This window comes from Atractosteus spatula, chromosome 26 (genome assembly GCF_055471065.1).
Source record: "Atractosteus spatula isolate fAtrSpa1 chromosome 26, fAtrSpa1.hap1, whole genome shotgun sequence".
NCBI classification, from domain to species: domain Eukaryota; kingdom Metazoa; phylum Chordata; class Actinopteri; order Semionotiformes; family Lepisosteidae; genus Atractosteus; species Atractosteus spatula.
In genome coordinates, this window is record NC_142731.1 from 4,523,792 (window position 1) to 4,542,045 (window position 18,254).

The 18,254-nt window shown below is 46.2% G+C and overlaps 1 protein-coding gene across 3 annotated transcripts in view; it reads right to left on the bottom strand.

Moving 5' to 3' along the window:
* LOC148814645 (protein TANC2-like) overlaps positions 1-18,254 on the bottom strand; it is a 225,536-nt gene that overhangs the window by 106,261 nt on the left and 101,021 nt on the right. Inside the window, exon 1 of one of the 3 annotated variants that reach the window (XM_088906069.1) lies at positions 10,741-11,060. The exons of the other annotated variants lie outside the window; for them this stretch is intronic. The gene's annotated coding sequence lies outside the window, so the exon portion shown is untranslated. Of the gene's footprint in view, positions 1-10,740; positions 11,061-18,254 lie in introns of those variants that run through there. 3 annotated transcript variants of the gene reach the window in all.

Below are 18,254 nucleotides of genomic sequence, written 5' to 3' on the forward strand. Positions count from 1 at the left end.
AAACACATGAAGTTCAAATGGAAGCGTCAACACTTGCCTCCTCCCGCGGAGATCAAACGTGACTTTGCCGGAAGGAAAGAAGGGTCAGCGCACTGCAGCCGCACCAACTGGAGGCAGATGGGAGAGAGGAGAGCACACTTCTTTCGCCTCACATTGAAAAAGACCAGAGCTTCTTTGCTGACTCGGGGAAGGAAGGGTCAAACCGTCACAATTAGAGGCACAAAATGTATATTTTGAACCCAGCACAGTACAACCGAATTTCAGATGAAACCACCCCCCTAGCAACACTTTCCACAGAAAGTAAAAAACAACAAGCGTACCGATAGCCCAACATTCCCAATCCAGGAGGGGGGCATCCACGAAAAACAGGCACTGTTGGGAAAAACTGGAAACTTCAGGTTGAAATGTCAGCACAATTGCAAGGGTGGCGACCCTGTAACCCCGTACGGTACACGTCAGCGGCCTTTTATTTTCCTTCCAGCCAAAAGACACAGTGGACATTTTCTCACTCACCTCTGCTGGGTGAAATGCAGTTCTAAATGTGGTCCGGGTTTAAGACAAAAACACAGGTGGTTTGGCAAAAAATACCTACGAATGGACAATGCTAAACACGGCGTCTACTGGTCAGACCCTAGAGCAGTCAGCCCCCTGCTTTTTAAAGCACAATTTGAAACGCAGGAGGCCAAGCACTTCAAACAACATCCAGAGAGCATCTTGACGCACTCTTCCCCCAATAGCTGAATCCTGACTCTTGATCGCTATATTGTCACTTTCATATTCCCCCTCCTCGTGTTTAAACTGCTATCTGCTATTCTAGCTAAACTACTCTGGAAAGCGTATTCAAGGTCCGCTATTCAAGGAGATAAACTGTGATGGTGCATCAGTACTTCACAGCAGGACTGCCACAATTCTTTACCAATGGCCTTCAGCGCATTGTACAAAGCTAATCTGCCTCCCCATAACTCCAATAACATTCACACAGCTTCTTTTGAGAAATACACGGACAGGGGCACACTTCAGAAGCGCACAGCCTGCAAGAAATTAAATAAGCTGAAAATGGAGCGGTTATAAAACAGTCTCTTAATGGCTGCTTATAACACATCCCACCTAGCTAAAGTTTAGCCGAGCTGAACCTAATAAACACATTCTGTCTTGGAGGATGTTTCCCTGTTATTGCTCAGCCTTTCTTAACAGTGGCAGTATGAGTGGAGGCAATCTCTACTATTTGTGACAAAGTATTAAGCAAAAGTAGAAAGGAAAAGAAGAAAGTCAGCTCACTTCAGAAAGAGAGCAGTAATCTAATGCTTATCTACTTGAGGGATAGCTGGTATCTGATCTTTGCTACTGGCAGTTCAGGTGGAGTCTGGAAGCTCTCCGCCCTTTCACCTGGAAGCTCACTTCCAACAGCCATCACACAGGATGTCTCTGGGCCTGGGTCTGGAGCTGCACTAAAAGGAATGAATGCAGCCGGATGGCAAGTCACTGGCTATCAATGTGGCTCCTGCCAGGATAGGAGAGCAATAAGGAAGTGTTCTATGAAAACAATAAGAGGGCCTGGACATTGAGCCTACGCAGTGAGGTAGCCCCTAGGAGCTTCTTCACTCAAACCGGGCCTGAGGCTTTGGTTTAATGTGGGATTCCCCCTTGGAATGCCCAAGGCCCACTGCACAGCTCCCATCGGAACAGGACCAACTCGTGATCCAGGAGACCGCAACGCCGGCCTCCATTCTGCCCCGCACAAGACCGCCGCTGCGGTGTGCTGGAACCAGCGCTCAGCCTCACACAGATTTTGAGCATTCCCCCGGTGATCTCCTGTAAGAGAAAGGAATGGCAGACTCTCCCACGGCCCCGGGGCCACGGTACCATGCGCTTGTGGAGGTCGACGTCAAGAAGGCTGATCTTTCTGAGACGGTTAAAGAAGTCTGGAGTGTCATGGGAAGCAACGACCCTCTTTTACAGATCGGTCACTGAGAGTGCTGTGGTCTTCTCCATCACTATGGTTTGGCAACACTCCAGCCCAGGACAAGAAGCAGCAAGAGACAGTAGTGCACATCACCTCCGAAACCGCAGGACGCCACCTTCCCTCTGTGAACTCACTCTAGTTATCTAGGCTGAATCGAAGGGCTCTAATGGGTCCCCCAGCTCCTCCCACCCTGAACACCATCTCCTCTGGTAGGCAGCTTAGGTCTCACAAGACTGGGACAACTAGGCTCTGCAACAGCACCTACCTGGGGGCTGCGGGATGCATGAACTCAGCACTTTGATTCTGACATTTCTGCACAGCTCATTAATATTATTATTGGCTCTATGATGTATATTTATATTGAATGTCTTTTAATTGTATGAGCCCACCACACCAGATTCCATAAAACTTGTTGTATAGCGATAAAGTATTGAACCTGAACTTAAACTGAACTTGTTACTTGAAACCTCAGTTGTGAGAAAAGGCACTGTAAGGCCTGAGTCAAGATGTTTTTACCCCACTGCCCAAACCCAAAATCCCTGTACTGGAGTTCAACACAAACTAGAGGGAACTTTGGTTCAGTATTCGATTAAAGCAACAAACACACTAACTGATGGTGAATAAACACCAGGCTCTATCACTTTAAAGGAAACAAGCTTTTTTTAATATAATAAAAAAAGAAGTTTGTTGATATGAGTGTCTCATAACTCATAACATCAAGACCCCCAGAAAGGCAGGCAGCACTAGCAAAACAATAGCGCAGTTTGTGTTAGACCACCCAAAACAGTGAAAATACACCTATAAATACAGATATATACAGTTCTCATTTTGCAATGTTCACTGTATAAGAACATTCACATCACTGAATTCTTCAGGACTTCTTCTCACAGTAACATAGCAGATGCACTGTGTATTTTAAAACCCAAAGGGTTTCCTTATTTCCTCTGTGTAAAATGTGCAGTAGGTACAGCTGGTTCCCTTGCAGTCAGAGACAGTGATCACACCTTTGTACACAAGCATGTTGAACACAAAGTGCAGGGTGAAGAAAAATACCTGATGACTCATTATCCCTCATTAACAAGACTCCAGCCTTGAAATTAAGATAAACATAAAAACGCGCAGCTCCCCTTCTGCTGGCTTAGAGGACTCTTAAAGAATTCTAATTTTCATAAGTCGCTACTAAATACCTGCCTTTTTCCACATTTCTGATCCTTAAAGCCGCACAGTCATGAAGGCAGGGGATGAGAGTGTGCTCAGCTCTGCACCCTTGTCCTTCAGCTAGTGCTGACAGAGCAGTGCCACTGTGAGGTGGGGAAAAATGCAAATAGCAGAGCCAGCTGTAAAAAGAATAAAACTGAAAATCTGCTCATTTTAACTGGAATGATTCACTGCACAGCCACCAGCACTGGAGACAGAATGAACCAGAAGGCACAAGTGGAAACTATGCTGAGATGCTGTTAAAAGCAAGAAACAGGAAGTCTTTACCCAAAGGTTTGTGGGTGTGTGGAACATGATTCCCAACCATTTTGTAGAAGCTTAAACCCTAGTTTCTTTCAAGAAATAGCCGGATAAGATCCTTGGATCAAACCTTCTATCTATCAAATAGGCTAGACAGACCGAATGGCATCCTTTATTAACTTTCTTTTGTTCTTAGGAAATGCAACACACCATACAGTACAACACACACCATTAAAGAACGGGGACTACCCTTCTAGTACGCGAGGGACCTAGTCTCTCTTCGCCACACAAAGATTTCTTACTAGACATGTTCAGAGATCTCGGACAGCCTTGGCAAAAACACTCCCATTTCCACCTCTCGGTATTTTAGGAAGTTGTAACACACAGCACACCCTTCCCATGGCTATTTCTGTACTTCGGCACAGTTAAACATCTGGCACCTGACTCCGTACCCTGCCACGACCTGCCACACCACTCAAAAACGATGGGCTTAAATGAACTTTGTTTAATGAATCTTTAAGGCTAACCTAACATTCCTGCAGGCTTTCTGCAGGTGTCTGACTATGTCCAAAGCAGAACAATAAAAGCGATAAAAGGACACCTAAAACACCGTCAGTCCTTTACTGATCGAATCAATTGTGTGGCTAAACAAACACAAAGAAAATCCCCTTTATTGCGAAAACATGCACTTTCATTATTTGTGTGAGTGATGTCCTCTTGTTAGTTCTACCAAATAACACACACGGATTGAACGGAAAAGACTGACAGACCTGACTACACATTTGCAATAAGGAAACAAAGCTTAATTAAAAGGGACAGTCCAAAGCAATTAGAATAACTAGTAACAGGAATTCAATAAACGCAGGAGCATAGGAACAGCACAGCACTATGAAGCCTAAGCTGACACGATTAATGAAAGATCAGGTCTGGACCCGTGTTGGAAACGTTTCCAGAACTTCATCAGAAGCAATCTTAGACTGAGTTTAGATTGTAATTGAGGTCATATTGGTTAACTTTAATTAATTTTCTGAATGGCTCTTTCCTTTTACAATACTATAAAAGATTCCTTATTTTAATTACCCTGGATGCTCAGAATGCCTCAGTATTGTCACTGACTAAAACTTTTTTTATCCGAGTGTTGCTCAGCTTTTAACAAAGTCCTCTATTTGCATATGCATCTCAGCCCATGCTTCATCCATGTCGTGCTTGATGTTGGGTCTTACACTGTGTCTGTCACTGCTCGTTTTAACTGCGCAGGTCACAGTGTGTCAGGGCTGGACAGCAGCTGCTGGTGTGCAAGTGTCCCATCAAGCCTCCAGCCGAGAAGCTGGGCAAACACAGGCTGCAGAGCTGTGCCAGCCATCCCACACACACACAGAGAGGCTAAGAAAAGCTTTGTCACACTTCTGAGTGGGTGGGCTAATTCTGTATGCAGCATTACAAGCAAACATGCAATCCGAGATCCTCCTAAAGAGCTCCCCCACCCCTAGTTAAAACGATTGATCACTGAAGGATCTGATGAACCAAAACAAAATGGTGAACAGAACAACAATCATCACGGGCAAAAAAGACTTGAAGATACAATATGCTATGAAGTCTGAGGAGTGACATCTTAAACCTCATATTCAATATGCGATAAATAAATTAATGGAAATGGAATACTAACAAGGCATTGTACTTTCATAACACTACAAAACAGAATTGCCTAAGGAGAGATGTATAATTCACCTCTGCAGATATAAAGTTAAAGTTAGCAGGCTTGGAGAGCTGGTTCATTTTATTAGGGGGCATCGGTGTGACAAAGCTAACTTTGACCAGCTGACCAGTGAAAGAAGCATACACCGTATATACATACAGTATACAGTATAATATAATAACTCCTTACACTTATATAGCGCTTTTCTGGACACTCCACTCAAAGCACTTTACAGGTCATGGGGACTCCCCTCCACCACCACCAGTGTGCAGCCCCACCTGGATGATGAGGGCAGCCAAAGAGCACCAGTATGCTCCTTACACAGCAGCTCTCAGTGGGGTGGAGAAAAATTGAGGAAGCCAGTTCAAAGATGGGGATTATTAGGAGGCCATGATTGGTAAAGGCCAGGGGGAAATTTGGCCAAGACACTGGGGTAACACCCCTACTCTTTCTGAGAAAAACTCTTTGATTTTTAATGACAACGGTCAGGACCTCGGTTTTATTGTCTCATCTGAAGGATGGCACCGTATTGGCAGTCGAGTGTCCCCATCATATACTGGGGCATTAGGACCCACACAGACCACAGGGTGAGCACCCTCTACAGGTCCCACTAATACCTCTTCCAGCAGCAGCCTTAGTTTTTCCCAGGAGGTCTCTATTCCAGGTACTGGCCAGGCCCCCACCTGCTGAGCTCCAGTGGGCTGCTGTTTTAGCTGCAGGATGATTTAACTGCGGGCAAAATATTTTGTATATATACAGTATGTTTGTATTACTAGGGAAATCTTTCAGGGCTGTGGTACAAGAACTGGATGCATATGGATAACCTATGTTAGCAAACTTCACTCACACCAATCTGAAACTTACTCATAAAGGCATGCTGTGCACCAGAAACTGAGTTAGCAGAACGAGAAAGCTCAGTTTAATGTTGCTATAAACATGTTAACCACAATGGGAGTTGGGCCCCCATCGATTTACCGAACGCATTAACTTTTAACGAGCAACATTATCTAAGTATGACTTACTGTTAAAAAATTGTAAGTGCTTGTTACCTCTGACTAACTCCTAGAGAGGGTATGATTTCTGTGAAGGAAGTGTTGAGCAAGTCTGTCCAGCTAGAATCACCCATTTACACCATCAGTACTACACTGAGAGTGTAGAGATGGAGGATTTCTGTTCTCATATAGAAAGATGTACTATTTTAAGTCACATCACAGCCCAGGCTTTTATCAATATTGCAGGTGGTAAAGTGTACCACATCTACCAAGATGCTACTATGGTGCTAGTGTCTACAAGATATCACCCACAAATGCCTGCTACAAAGCAGCCCCATATCTGCCCTGGTTGTTGAATGCCCCTCTCTTGCAGTCTCTGCTTGTTCTTAGTTGTTTTACTTTCAAGTTTCTGTGAGACACAGGTGGACATCAAACAACAAGCACTAGATCAGTCAAACGGTGATAAACATGTGTGTGACGGTACAACAGTAATCAGGATTTCACTGGCAGAAGTTGAATGACACTGTATGCAGATGTCTCCAGTAATGGCATCACACACTCATCCAGGAGTATACCTCCAGTGGCAGTGTAAAATACACACTACAACACTACACTTGTGTAGCAGTTTTTATAGAAACCAACTCATACCGCTTAATACACAAAACACAAAAATCAAGAAGAAGAAGCTCATTTAAATGAATACTCTTATTATATATATATATTGAAACTGCATGTCTTGTTTAATTGTTTCCCAGTTTTCCAAAAGATTTGATCATATAAAGATTCCTAAAAACCCTGCAGGACTGAGGATCAGGAGAACTGAACTGGTTTATACTGAACAGTTCAATACTTCTTCTTCACTTCAGAACTATAAGTTCCATCCGGTCATGCGGTCCATATACCTGGTTACATTCTCGGTCAGCGAAGGCAGTGTCCTTTAGTTAGAATGCAGTGCTGTCAGGCACTGCTCCAGCCGCCCACTTGCACACACCACGCAGGGAGCGCACTCACCACAGCACACGTAATCAGAGACTCACTGCACTCCCCCGGCTGGCCGCGGCTCTGCTCTCAGAAAGACGTAGTCAGTGCTCCCAGCACGCAGCTTTCTTTCGATGATGAATTATTAAGTGCTTGGTATTGTTGGTAATTCAGCAGGGCTGAATGGCTTAGCGGTGGTGAGCACAGACTGGAAAGCCAGGCAGATGCTGGGCTGAGATACTGTCTGATCTCTCTCTTGCTCTGTTGGTACATTTGTATTGCTACTGTACAGCCTCACTTTATAAATAGAGAGAGAGTAGGCTGCAAATCAAGCTTTTTCTAAAAGGCATGGCAGTTTTGGCACTATTCTGAAGTCAGGATTAGGCTAAGGATACAACAGAACATGGTGTTATAATAAAAGTCTGGATATAACAGAGAAACCAGGAAACCTATAGTTCCATTAAATGACTGATAATAAAAACATCTACCTAATGGCTTCAGCATTTCAGTATAATATTTCAGGTTGCTCAAACACCTACTTCATATCCTACTTTAATAAATCCACTTTCATGTGGAGTAAAGCAATATTTCAGTCCCACCACTGCCCTCATGTTCCTGCACTGCACACCCGCAGTCAGATCCAGCTCCGCCCACAGCTCTGCTTCTTTAAATCTGCGCCCAATGGACACCATCAATCTTCACTGCACAACCAGGGACCTAATATTGCACGACTTTGCCCCATCACCTTGCTCAGCCACTGTACTGAACATCTGGTAGGGCTCTGTACCAGACTGAACCAGTGCCACTGCCTTCAAGACCATTGAAAAAATGACCAGCACTTAAAGCACTAAAAAATCAATGTCTTTTCCCTCCAAAAAAGTTCCTCTCCAGCAGCAAGGTGCACATTTTAGCCTACAAGGAGTGAAAGATCCTTGTTCTGTAACCCGCTCTTTCCTCCTTCCGTTTCTGCCTCATCCATGCACCCTAATTCAGACACACTGTAGAGATCCCCCCAGTTCCGTTACTGTACCCTGGCCTGCTCTGCACCTGCAAAACACATACAAGAGCAAACACGCACTGCTGCAGAGCTCGTGTACTGCAGCATAAGAAAAATCATGAATACGAAAGGTAATGCCAACTGTTATGCACGGCTGTGTGAGTGCATTAATGAGTGTGCTGCACTTTGTTGAATGGATGCATCTTGAATGCATGTTGATGGTGACTGTGCAATGCTGTTGTAGCTTACTGTAACTGCATAAGCCTTTTTGTTATTTGCATGGACTTATTAAAATGCCAAATTAAAATGATGACTGTCTCTGCTGGAGGAATAAGGGATTTCTACATGGCACAGCACTGATATTGGGAAGGGTGTGGCAGGGAAGTAGCTGGGAGACTTCTCAGTTTGAGTTTCTGTATCTCACTGCTAATGTGATCATACAGCAACAGCCGCAAGATAGCTCTGCTGAGCTGCACAAACCCTCTCTCTCTCTGATAAATGCTAGAAATTACATGATGCGCCCTTTAACCTCAGCAATGTCAGCGCAGTTAGTGCACCAGCACTTCAAGGTGCAGAAGAACGAAGGCCCCAGACCTTCAATCTCGGAGCAGCCTTGTCATGGTGTACCCAGTGACTGACAGGCTAGGAGTGGACCCCTGCTTTTGCTGTCTATTTTGAGCTCAGGCTTCCCACTGGTAAGTGTGATCTGCTCCCTTCTCAGGTGTGATTGCAGGGATAATGAGCCTACCCAAAGCAAATAGGGGTATCTGCCACAGTGAAAGACAGCAGGCAGTAAGCAGTGCAGTCCCCAGCAAATTAAACCCACAGAACAAACACTAATAAATATTTCCACAATATTTCCAGAACAATAATATATGCACACAGTCACAGAAGTGCTTCCATAGAAAACAAAACCATATTCTGTATTATGCAAACAAGCATTTTCATTTTTAATTGTTCCTGAATAAAATAATCTCTTTTACAGTCAATAGACACTATATTGTTTGAAGTGCACAAGGATTTCTTCAGCCCCGCCCTCTCACTTGCCCTGGATGATAAAGAAATTCATGTGGAGGATGTGCAGGACAACTGTTAAGCAATCTGTTTCTGGGCAATGCTTTTTTTCCTCTAAAAACAATGCAGGCTGCAACAGCAATTCTCACAGGGCATGTTATCTCTCTGTTGCTCTCCAGATTACCCCTGACTGTTTATACTACTGAAAGAGATCCTGGCAGATAGCACTGCCCCCATCCTTGATGATCACTCATTCTGTTGTTCTTCAAATACAGCCTGACCCCTGAGAAGACAAGAGCACCAAAATTCTCAATGAGACTGCCGTACTGCTGATCGGCCATGACAGGGCTCTCTCACATACTGGGCACGCACAGAATGCAATGCACTAAGCCACACAACAATACCCTTCAGCAGAAACTGTGAAGACCTGCTAGCAGCTGTAACTAAGGGACAGTAACCTGTGCACCTTGTCCGAGGAGGAGGAGAGGAAGACTAGGCTGGAGGAAGGCCCTGATGATGCTAAGTATTCAGTGCTGCCTTGCTGTGGCAACAGCTGAACTGCTCTGTATCCCTGCCAATGAGCCCCGGACACAGGAAAATAAAATAAGATGCCTTCCACCCCAGTACACTGCTGACCTTGACAACCAAGCTTTTCAACAAACACTTCAACAGATCTTTCCTGCCGTAAGACTCCTGACACCAGCACAGGCTTTGCAGGAAGAAAAGCACCCGGTACACAGACAGGAGGGCTGACTAAGCCAACAGATACGCGCAGGCAGACCGAACCAGCAAAACCAGAGGGGGAAATGGAACTTCTGGCTTCAGCCATTGTTAAGATGCACACCGGTAAAACAGCACGCCCGGCAACTTCACCGGACTGGGGAGCCTGTTGTTCTCTCCCGCCCTGGTTATAAATATCAGCGCTGAGCGGAGGGGATAGGAGAAGCGGGGGGGCGAGTGTACTGAGGAGAGGTGTGGGTGGTGAAATTACACAGTGATTTATCACCGCACCGAAATCCAGCGCTAACTGGAGAGAGAGGGCTGCCGTGCAGGCCAGCCGACCGCGAGAGCGCCGTCCTGGAGGTTTTTCCGTGGATCGGGAAACCGCTGTGCCGGAGCCAGGCTTGGACAAGGCAATTCCCAGCTCACCTGGCAGAGAGCACAGCAGCAGTGAAGACAGACAGAAGAGTGGCACCACACTTTGAAGGGGAGGGGGGCCCGGATAACACAGGGTGGGGAGGGACGAAGAGGCAGTTTGACAGAAACAGGGCTGAAAGGCACAGGAGGTTACACAACGCTCTGTTCGCCTGCCTCCCTCTCTGCCCAGAAAGACAAAAGGAAAAAGCAAAGCAGACCAACAGACAGCGGATTCACAGAATAAGGAGCCAACTTGTTAAGTCAGGAATACACCGGACTGATAGACTGATAAACTGCTTGGGTCAGAATAAGCATCCTTATGCCATTCAAATCCGACAACCTTAACAGAGAATGTAAGGGTTTTCTTTTTCCCCACAATCACTTATCAGCACAGATCATCGGGGCTCAGATGAAAGGGAACCCCACTCTTCTCCCCCAGCCCCCAGATCCCCCCAACCACCCACCTCTTCCTCCATCCAGCACCCCCTGAATCGGCCCAGCTCACCTCTGCGCCCCGCTCAATTTCTCTGCCTTCCCAGCTGTACAGATCCTGCACCATGGTCCTCGGAGGGAGAGCAAGGAAGAGCCGGCTGAAGAGCGCCCCTGCCTCGGGAACTAGCGCGCGCGGAGCGGAGAGCGAGCCGCGCAGGCAGGGAGAGAGCTCACTGCAGTGTGAACCGTGTGGAAGCCAGGCGCCAGGTGTCGGCTCTGAAGCACACGCGCGCGCACACATCCAGTAGGCACGCACGCACACACACACTCCCTCCTCTCGCTCTCACTCTCTAGCTGCCAGCCTTACTGCTCTATCGTATAACTCCCCCCCCCTCATCCCCCGCCTGTCTCTCCTTCTCTTGTTCTCGCCACGCCGAACTGCTTCTCTTAACCCCCTCCTTGCTGATGCCTGCTCTTTCTCCTCCCAGCAGCCACAGGACAGAAGAATTCACACCTTCACCAGGGCAGGCTATCAGCAGCATATGGGATGTACTGGGTACATCACCCCAGGCACCCCTGACGATTACACAGCCCCCCCATCTCCCAGAGCCTTCCTGGACCCCTGTCCCGCTGTCAGACCTTTCCCACTCATTCAACAGACAGCATTACAGCATTTCACTACCATTACTGCTATGTATTTTTTCCTCATTGTCATATACTGCATTCATTTCAAGAATGCAACCAAAACTACATCTTTCCTTAAAGACATAAGAGCTCCGAAATGGCATTGTGGAACACCTGGATCTGTGTTAAGAGGTTTATTTTTTTCAAAAAAAGAAGTGCATTTTCTTTTTTCCTGAAAATAATAGCTTGTATGTTCAAAGAAGTCTCTTAGTAAAGTGTATTCTTTCAGCCCCTCCTTCTCTTAATTAAAGACATGGCGCTTGCGTTTCAGAGCGCGTGATGTCACGGACATCTCCAGGAGATCAAACAGACAGGAAGTAGGGATGACCACATTTCCTGAAAGGAATCTGGCTTTTCGTTTCAGAAAGAGAGGGCTGCGCTACACAATGTTGTACTGGGCATAACTGTCTTTTAAAGTCTGCAGCTCTGCTCTGTTCCTAGCTTCCCTCCTGACCTTCAAACAGAAAAACTCCTCCCATGCAGAACAAGGCAGAGGACGTTTGTGGAAGCTGGCTCAGCAGAGCAGAGCCCCCTGCCCTCAGCTCAGGTCTTACCCAGGTCGAAGGGCTGTTTTTCTGCAGGAGAAGAGAGATACACTCTCCCTTCTCTCCCTCAGCTCTGCTCTGGGAAAGACAGAAATCATTACCTGTAAAAGCTGATGAACGGCAACGTCAAAGAGAATTGACCTGAGCTTTACTGATGTATCTGAAGAGGGAAAGACCCGCCTCTGCTCTCCCTGTCCTGTTCCCAAAAGGCCCTCTTCATTGAGCCCAGAGCTTCAAGCAATACTGCCGTATTAGATCTACAGAGATGGGCAGCTAGGCCAAAGCTACAGCCATGACTTGTCTCTCTCTTTACATGTTCCTCTGCTTTTCTCTCTTAAACTGGTTGGAACCAAGTGCTGAGATAATAAATCTGCTTGCCAGTGGACGAGCATTTAGACTTCTAGAGCGTCCACTTTGTCTCCTCTCTTCTGTAAATTAGTTTTCCAGTGGTCAGACACAAACTTCTTCCAATCCAGGGTCCCTACCTCCTCTCTTATCCTGATCTGATTTTACAGTAGCTGTTGAACCAATGAACAGATCACTGGGTCAAGGCATGCATAGAAAGATCCAGGAATTACAGTGCAACACAAATGGCATTTTTTGCCTTTTGTGTTTCTAAGCATATATCCAAGGCAATTTCATAGTTGTCTTGATAGCAAAAGTGATACATGAAGGAACGATTGCTTTCTAATATCTAAGTTATTCTATCATAATCACAGATTTCACCTACAGATGTTTATCGGGCTACTCCATTGTACTCCAAAAAAGCTAAAGCTGCCCTCACCTCTTAGAGACAGCTTGTTAGCTGAGCAGTGACTCCTGTAATTGTTCCCACAGAGGGGAGAGAAAGAGGAGAGTGGTGAATCTCACTGGGGATGATCGATGCCACATTTCAATTATCTAGCAACGCAGTGTCTCGGGCTGGAGCCTCTGAGGTCCACGAAGGTAAAGGAGCTGGTCACCAAGGGAGTTCCTGCATTTCCAACCACCATAATTAAAAATAAATAAATAAACACAGATTAATCCAATTGGCCGGGCTGCGCCTTCACAAGCGGATAATGTAATGGAGCGATTATCTCCGGCAGGAGAGGTTAGACCTGGACAGCCCACGCATGGCGGTGCCGATCGGAGGCAGGCTTTTAATCAGTGGGCTCTCAAACGAGCTCTCTGCTCCGCTGTCTCTGAGCAGTGACACACACCACTGTACAGAGATGAATCACGGATCTTGCTCGCCAGGATAATTTACACAGAGATTCTTCAACTGCAAGTGTGTTTTCGAAGTTGTTTTTTTTGTAATTAAATAAGAGTCAACTCCCCCACCCCTCAGCGAGATGAAGTGTTAACTATCAAAACTGTCTAGGGTGTGTGTAAGTGCCAGCAAATGAAGTGGCACATCTGCAAGCTCCTTGTGTCCACAGCAAGATGGCTTTATGAGGAGCTGTCAGGAGAGAACACACAGCTGTCAACAGGGTTTTAATAAAGGGGAGGTATGTCTGGGTTTGAAGTGTGCACACTCTCCTCCTTGTGCAAGATCCCAAATTGCTTGTTTAGCTTCATTTGGGCTTGGGCTCCCAGCTATCTCTTCCATGCAGAATCACAGAACATTGCCATATTAACATGCATGTTTCTCACACAACAAAACCGCCTGATCGCCTCTGCGCCTCTTGGTACAATGACCAGGCTTCTCAATGAGCATCTGCATCAGGCCCCTGCCACCGAAGACTTGGCTACATACGAAGGAAATGGGTTAGTAGCAAATGTGATTCAGGGCTTCTTCTAAATGTATGATCCTAGATCCTTATATCTGGCAGCATAAACAAGGGATATTGAGTATTCACTGCAATGCTTTTCATCCGGTGAAATCAGTCCAAGCTTGAAAACATCTTAAGAGAGTCCATCACCACTCTCGAAGAAACACTAAGTACTATATTTTCCTATTAAACAGATCAATAGATCCGAGTGCAACGAGATGTAGCAAAAGAAACTCTAAAGAAAACGTGTGTGACCCACACTCAGCACCAACAGGAGTTACAGCACCACCAGAGCCTGTCTCCGCATTACAGAACAGTAGCAAATATGACAAATCCTGTTGCTCCACACAGGCAGATAATTACTTTATGACCTCCAAGTCCCAGATCTTTGCGTGCACAGTATCTAGCATTCTCATTAACAGCGCGGTGTGCAGCGACGCCGCGCGCCCCCGGCCCCTGCCAGAGGTGTGACAGTCGTGAGCACGGCCCTCTGCGAGCTGCTCTCAATTCTCAAAATAGGCCTGTGCAGCGCTGAGTCAAACGGGACAATCTAATCAGAAAAGGGAGTCAAACGGCTACATCACACGTCGAGATTCGAAAGCGCTGCTGCTGTGTATTTAGTCACCCACCAGAGAGGCTCGGAGCCCAGCGTCGTTAGCCTGTAAAGGATAGGGCTGGCTGCAGCTTCTGCGTGCAAAGCAGAGGCCCGTGACTCTGGGGCTGCAGGGCATCGGCCTCGGAGCGACGAGCAGAGGACTAGCTCTCATGCAGCGCAGTCTGACCGCAGCCCTCTCGAAAACAGGGGGAAAAAGAGGGAGGAGGGGGGTGGGAAACAAGCGGAGAGATTATACAAACCTGAAACGAACAGAGCGATCTGAATTAAAGAGAAAGAATTTCAAAGGCTTTCTCTGTTTTTTTTTTAGAATAAAAGGCATTTAGACGAGAGACTGGTTGGGGTTCCCTGATACCCACCATCCCTCCTTTGCAGAAAAGGTAAGAAATGTTACAGACAAATGGAGGCCGTTTTGCCCTTCTAGACACGTTGGTAGTCAATAACTAATTGATCTGTGGGCCTCATCTTGAAAGAAGACGGTGTATCGGTTGGTAGCACGGCTGGACAGCTCGATCCAGGCTCCCACATCTCTCCCACCATCCCAGACCTGCGCAGCACGGCTCGAGTCCCAGGATACACCGGGAAAAAACGTGCTGTACGGCTTACGTTAGGATACAGATTGGTGCAGTTTCTGTACACCTAACAGAAAACAAAAACCCACTGAATATGAAAACAAGCAAACAAACAATGGCACCAATCAGGCACTGCTTCCTAGTGAAACTGTGCAGTGCACCACAGAAACCAGGCCCTCACAGTAGAGAAGAGAGAATATTAATGATCATGTAGGTGCGAGAATGCCACTGATCATTGTTTAAAGACAACAGGTTTCTAAAGGACCTGCTGAAGGTCTCCTTGTGTCATCTGACCTGGAGACTCAAGAATTCTGAAGACATCCAGAGCTCATATTTGTTATGATGTTACGTGTGCTACAGTATGATGTTATGTTACATGAGAAAAGGACCACGTTTCTCTGAGAGATCCATTGTGAAAACCATCGAAAAGCCCAAGCCATGCCTGCGACTTGGATTCCACCTGTAGCAGTGCACAGCTGGCTCACACCTATCAGGGGAAGGAACAGCATTAATAAATCTCTCAGCTCCCAGCAAAACAGCGCCCCCCTGTGACCTTCTGAGCTCCCGCAGGTCTGCGATGATCTCGGCAAGGGACACGCCTCTCCCTCAATCAGCCTGCTGCTGCAGAACCTTCTGTGTGCCCCTGTGCGTGTAAACTTCCCTAACCCATCCTTGTGGTACAGATGTCTCTGCTATGCCAATTCCAATTAGGGGAGTGCATAATTAAAAATTACAAACTCTAATCTCTTATTTGTGATCTCTAATTGAGATTTTAAATTCCAAAAAATAAGCTTGGCTACAGAAACATCATCTAGGGGAAGGAGGTGGGTTTTCATGGAAGAGACGCTCCAAAATTCCCATTTCACCCCCCATAAAAATTGTACAAAAAAGTAACTCAATTAACAGAGGATTTCTCGAGTCTCAAGTCCTGAATCCTAAGAAAGGGACTCACAATATGTTTGGTCGTTAATTCCAGACTGCTTTCCACAAGAATATTCAGTACAGGTTAGAAATGAGAAATTAACTGTTCAGAGTAGTAAATCAATAAAGAAGGGTCCACTTGGCTCTAGGAAAATTTCCATGAGGCATTAAAACTTGACCAAAATCCTAAACTTAAGACTTAACACAGACAAAATCTGTAGTGCACATACCTCAGTTAAGAACAAGGTGGGGTGTGAGGTTGAGGACTTGTGTTTGAATCTTCATAAATATTTCAATCAGAATTTAGAAACAATTCTGGAACCAACCGGCTACTACGAAGCAGATAAAACAAAAATCTAACAGTCTAATCTTCATGCATTTTGCCATTATTGTATATCCAAGAAATAAAACAAAACAGCCAGCTGGATAAATCTGTGCAGATCTCCACTGAGACTGTCCTGCAGGATGATGTGCCTTCCTCATAGCACACAATAATGCACAGACACGCAAGCACAGCAACACATAAATACTCATTTAGGATATAAATAACACATTACAGCCACCATGAATAAATAGGTCACACTGTCTCGGTAGCTCCAGCGAAACCAGAGGTGTGTTCCAAAAGACAGAATTCAATAGCGCAGGTACTCTGAAGTACCCTGAACTGTGAATCTCTTTTGTCACTAAACACACCGAGACGCACCACAGCAATCCAGTGGAAAGTCATTTCAATGTCACTGTACTCCACGCCGTTTTGTTGTATGAGCAATTCCAACATTACCTGCTGTGAATTCCTCGCTCCCTCCCTTCTTTAAATCTGAAGGAGGAGTGGAAATGAAAGAAAAAAGAACATCTGAGAAGGAAATCTATCCATTTATCCAATTTCTACCTGTTTTATCCAATACAGGGTCGTTGCTTGGTCGCCTGCGGGAGACTACACTGGCGCAAAGTGGGATAGGACTACCAGAGTGGGACAACAGCCCATGACCGGGTAAAAACAGAAGCAAACACACACACTCACACTCCCAGAAGCCAATTATCTTACCAGGATGTCTTTGGACTGTGGGAGGAAACCAGAGCACCTGGAGGAAACCCACATGAACACGAGGAGAACATGCCAACTCCACACACATTCCCAGGTGTGAAACTAAACCCAGGGCCCCAGCTCTGCAAGGCTGCAGTGATAACCACTGCGCCACCTCGCCACCCAAAAATCACATTCACATTTGTATGGCTGTGCTTACAAAAAAAAACCAAGATAGTATAAAGTTTGCAGCTAACAAACAGAAACACTACAGGGTGATGCGCTACACTCCCAGCATGTTCTGAGGGCCCAGGGTTTGTTTTTCTCTGATGATGCACGTCGCTGCGCACAGGCAGGTGTCAGGATACAGCACCTTCCAGTTTTGACAACAAAGTGCCTTTCATCTCTCCGCTCTGTGTGTGCTGCTGGAGCGAGATCTGAGAGCTCGGGAGAGAGAGTCCAGGGCAACCACCCGCTCTGCGTGGACAGGGAGGCTCAGTTCTCTTCCATCTCTTCCTGCACACGTCAGCGAGCTCCAGCGATACAGACTTATTCTTAAACCCTAAAGGCCCACGGCTCTTGCTGGAAAGCCGATCTTATTGGCAGAACCGAAAGAGGTTCACAGTGTACAGAAGACGGAAACGTAGCCAGCACAGGGGAGCAGTCTCCCCAGGAGCACGGACTGTGCTCACCGGCCACCACAGGAGCTCATTTGGTACTGCAACGCCCCGTTGATTGAGGTTCATTTACAGAAACAGGCTCCTGACGCAGGCATCTGTTAACTCTCCTCCATTTAGGGGAACCCCACCCTCTCCTCGTTTTATCAAAACTCTTGCAAGGAAGCATCCCAGCAGAAAGTGACCAGAAAAGAAAATGACAATGCAGTCGATAATAAACGAGTAATAAATGGTGTTCGGTTCCAATCTGCTGCATCTGAAAGTGCCCGTGTGGATGTTTTTATTGTGTGGATCTGTGCAGGGATGTTCTGTGTGGTTGTACAGGTGCAGACAACACAATTGCCTCCCTGTGTCGGAAAAAAGTTTATGCTTCAAGTGCAATGCAAACTGCAATTCTGTTTTAATTTGTCATCGCCAATGAGCTGGGCTTATCCTACACCAACAAGCCCCATGCAAACCCTGACTTGCTACACTCCCCTCTCCGCAGTGCCCCCACAGAACACTGAGCTCTGATTGGTGGATCTTTCACTGACATCACTGCCACCTCGCAGGCCCTGGAAAGCCAGAGTGACACTGCCTGGGGTGTCCTTGTCACAGCAGGCTCGTGATGTAGACTCAGGCTCACACCAGCTACTATACTTATTTAATGAAGACCCTCTCCCAAGGTTCTTGAGCACTCATTCTAACAAGCAGTAATTACTGTAAGACATGCAGACATAAAGATGGGCACCCTGCATCTTCATTTAGTAAATTCACTGCAAGATTTTAATTACCCCATGCTAGGAGAAACAAGTGTGTAA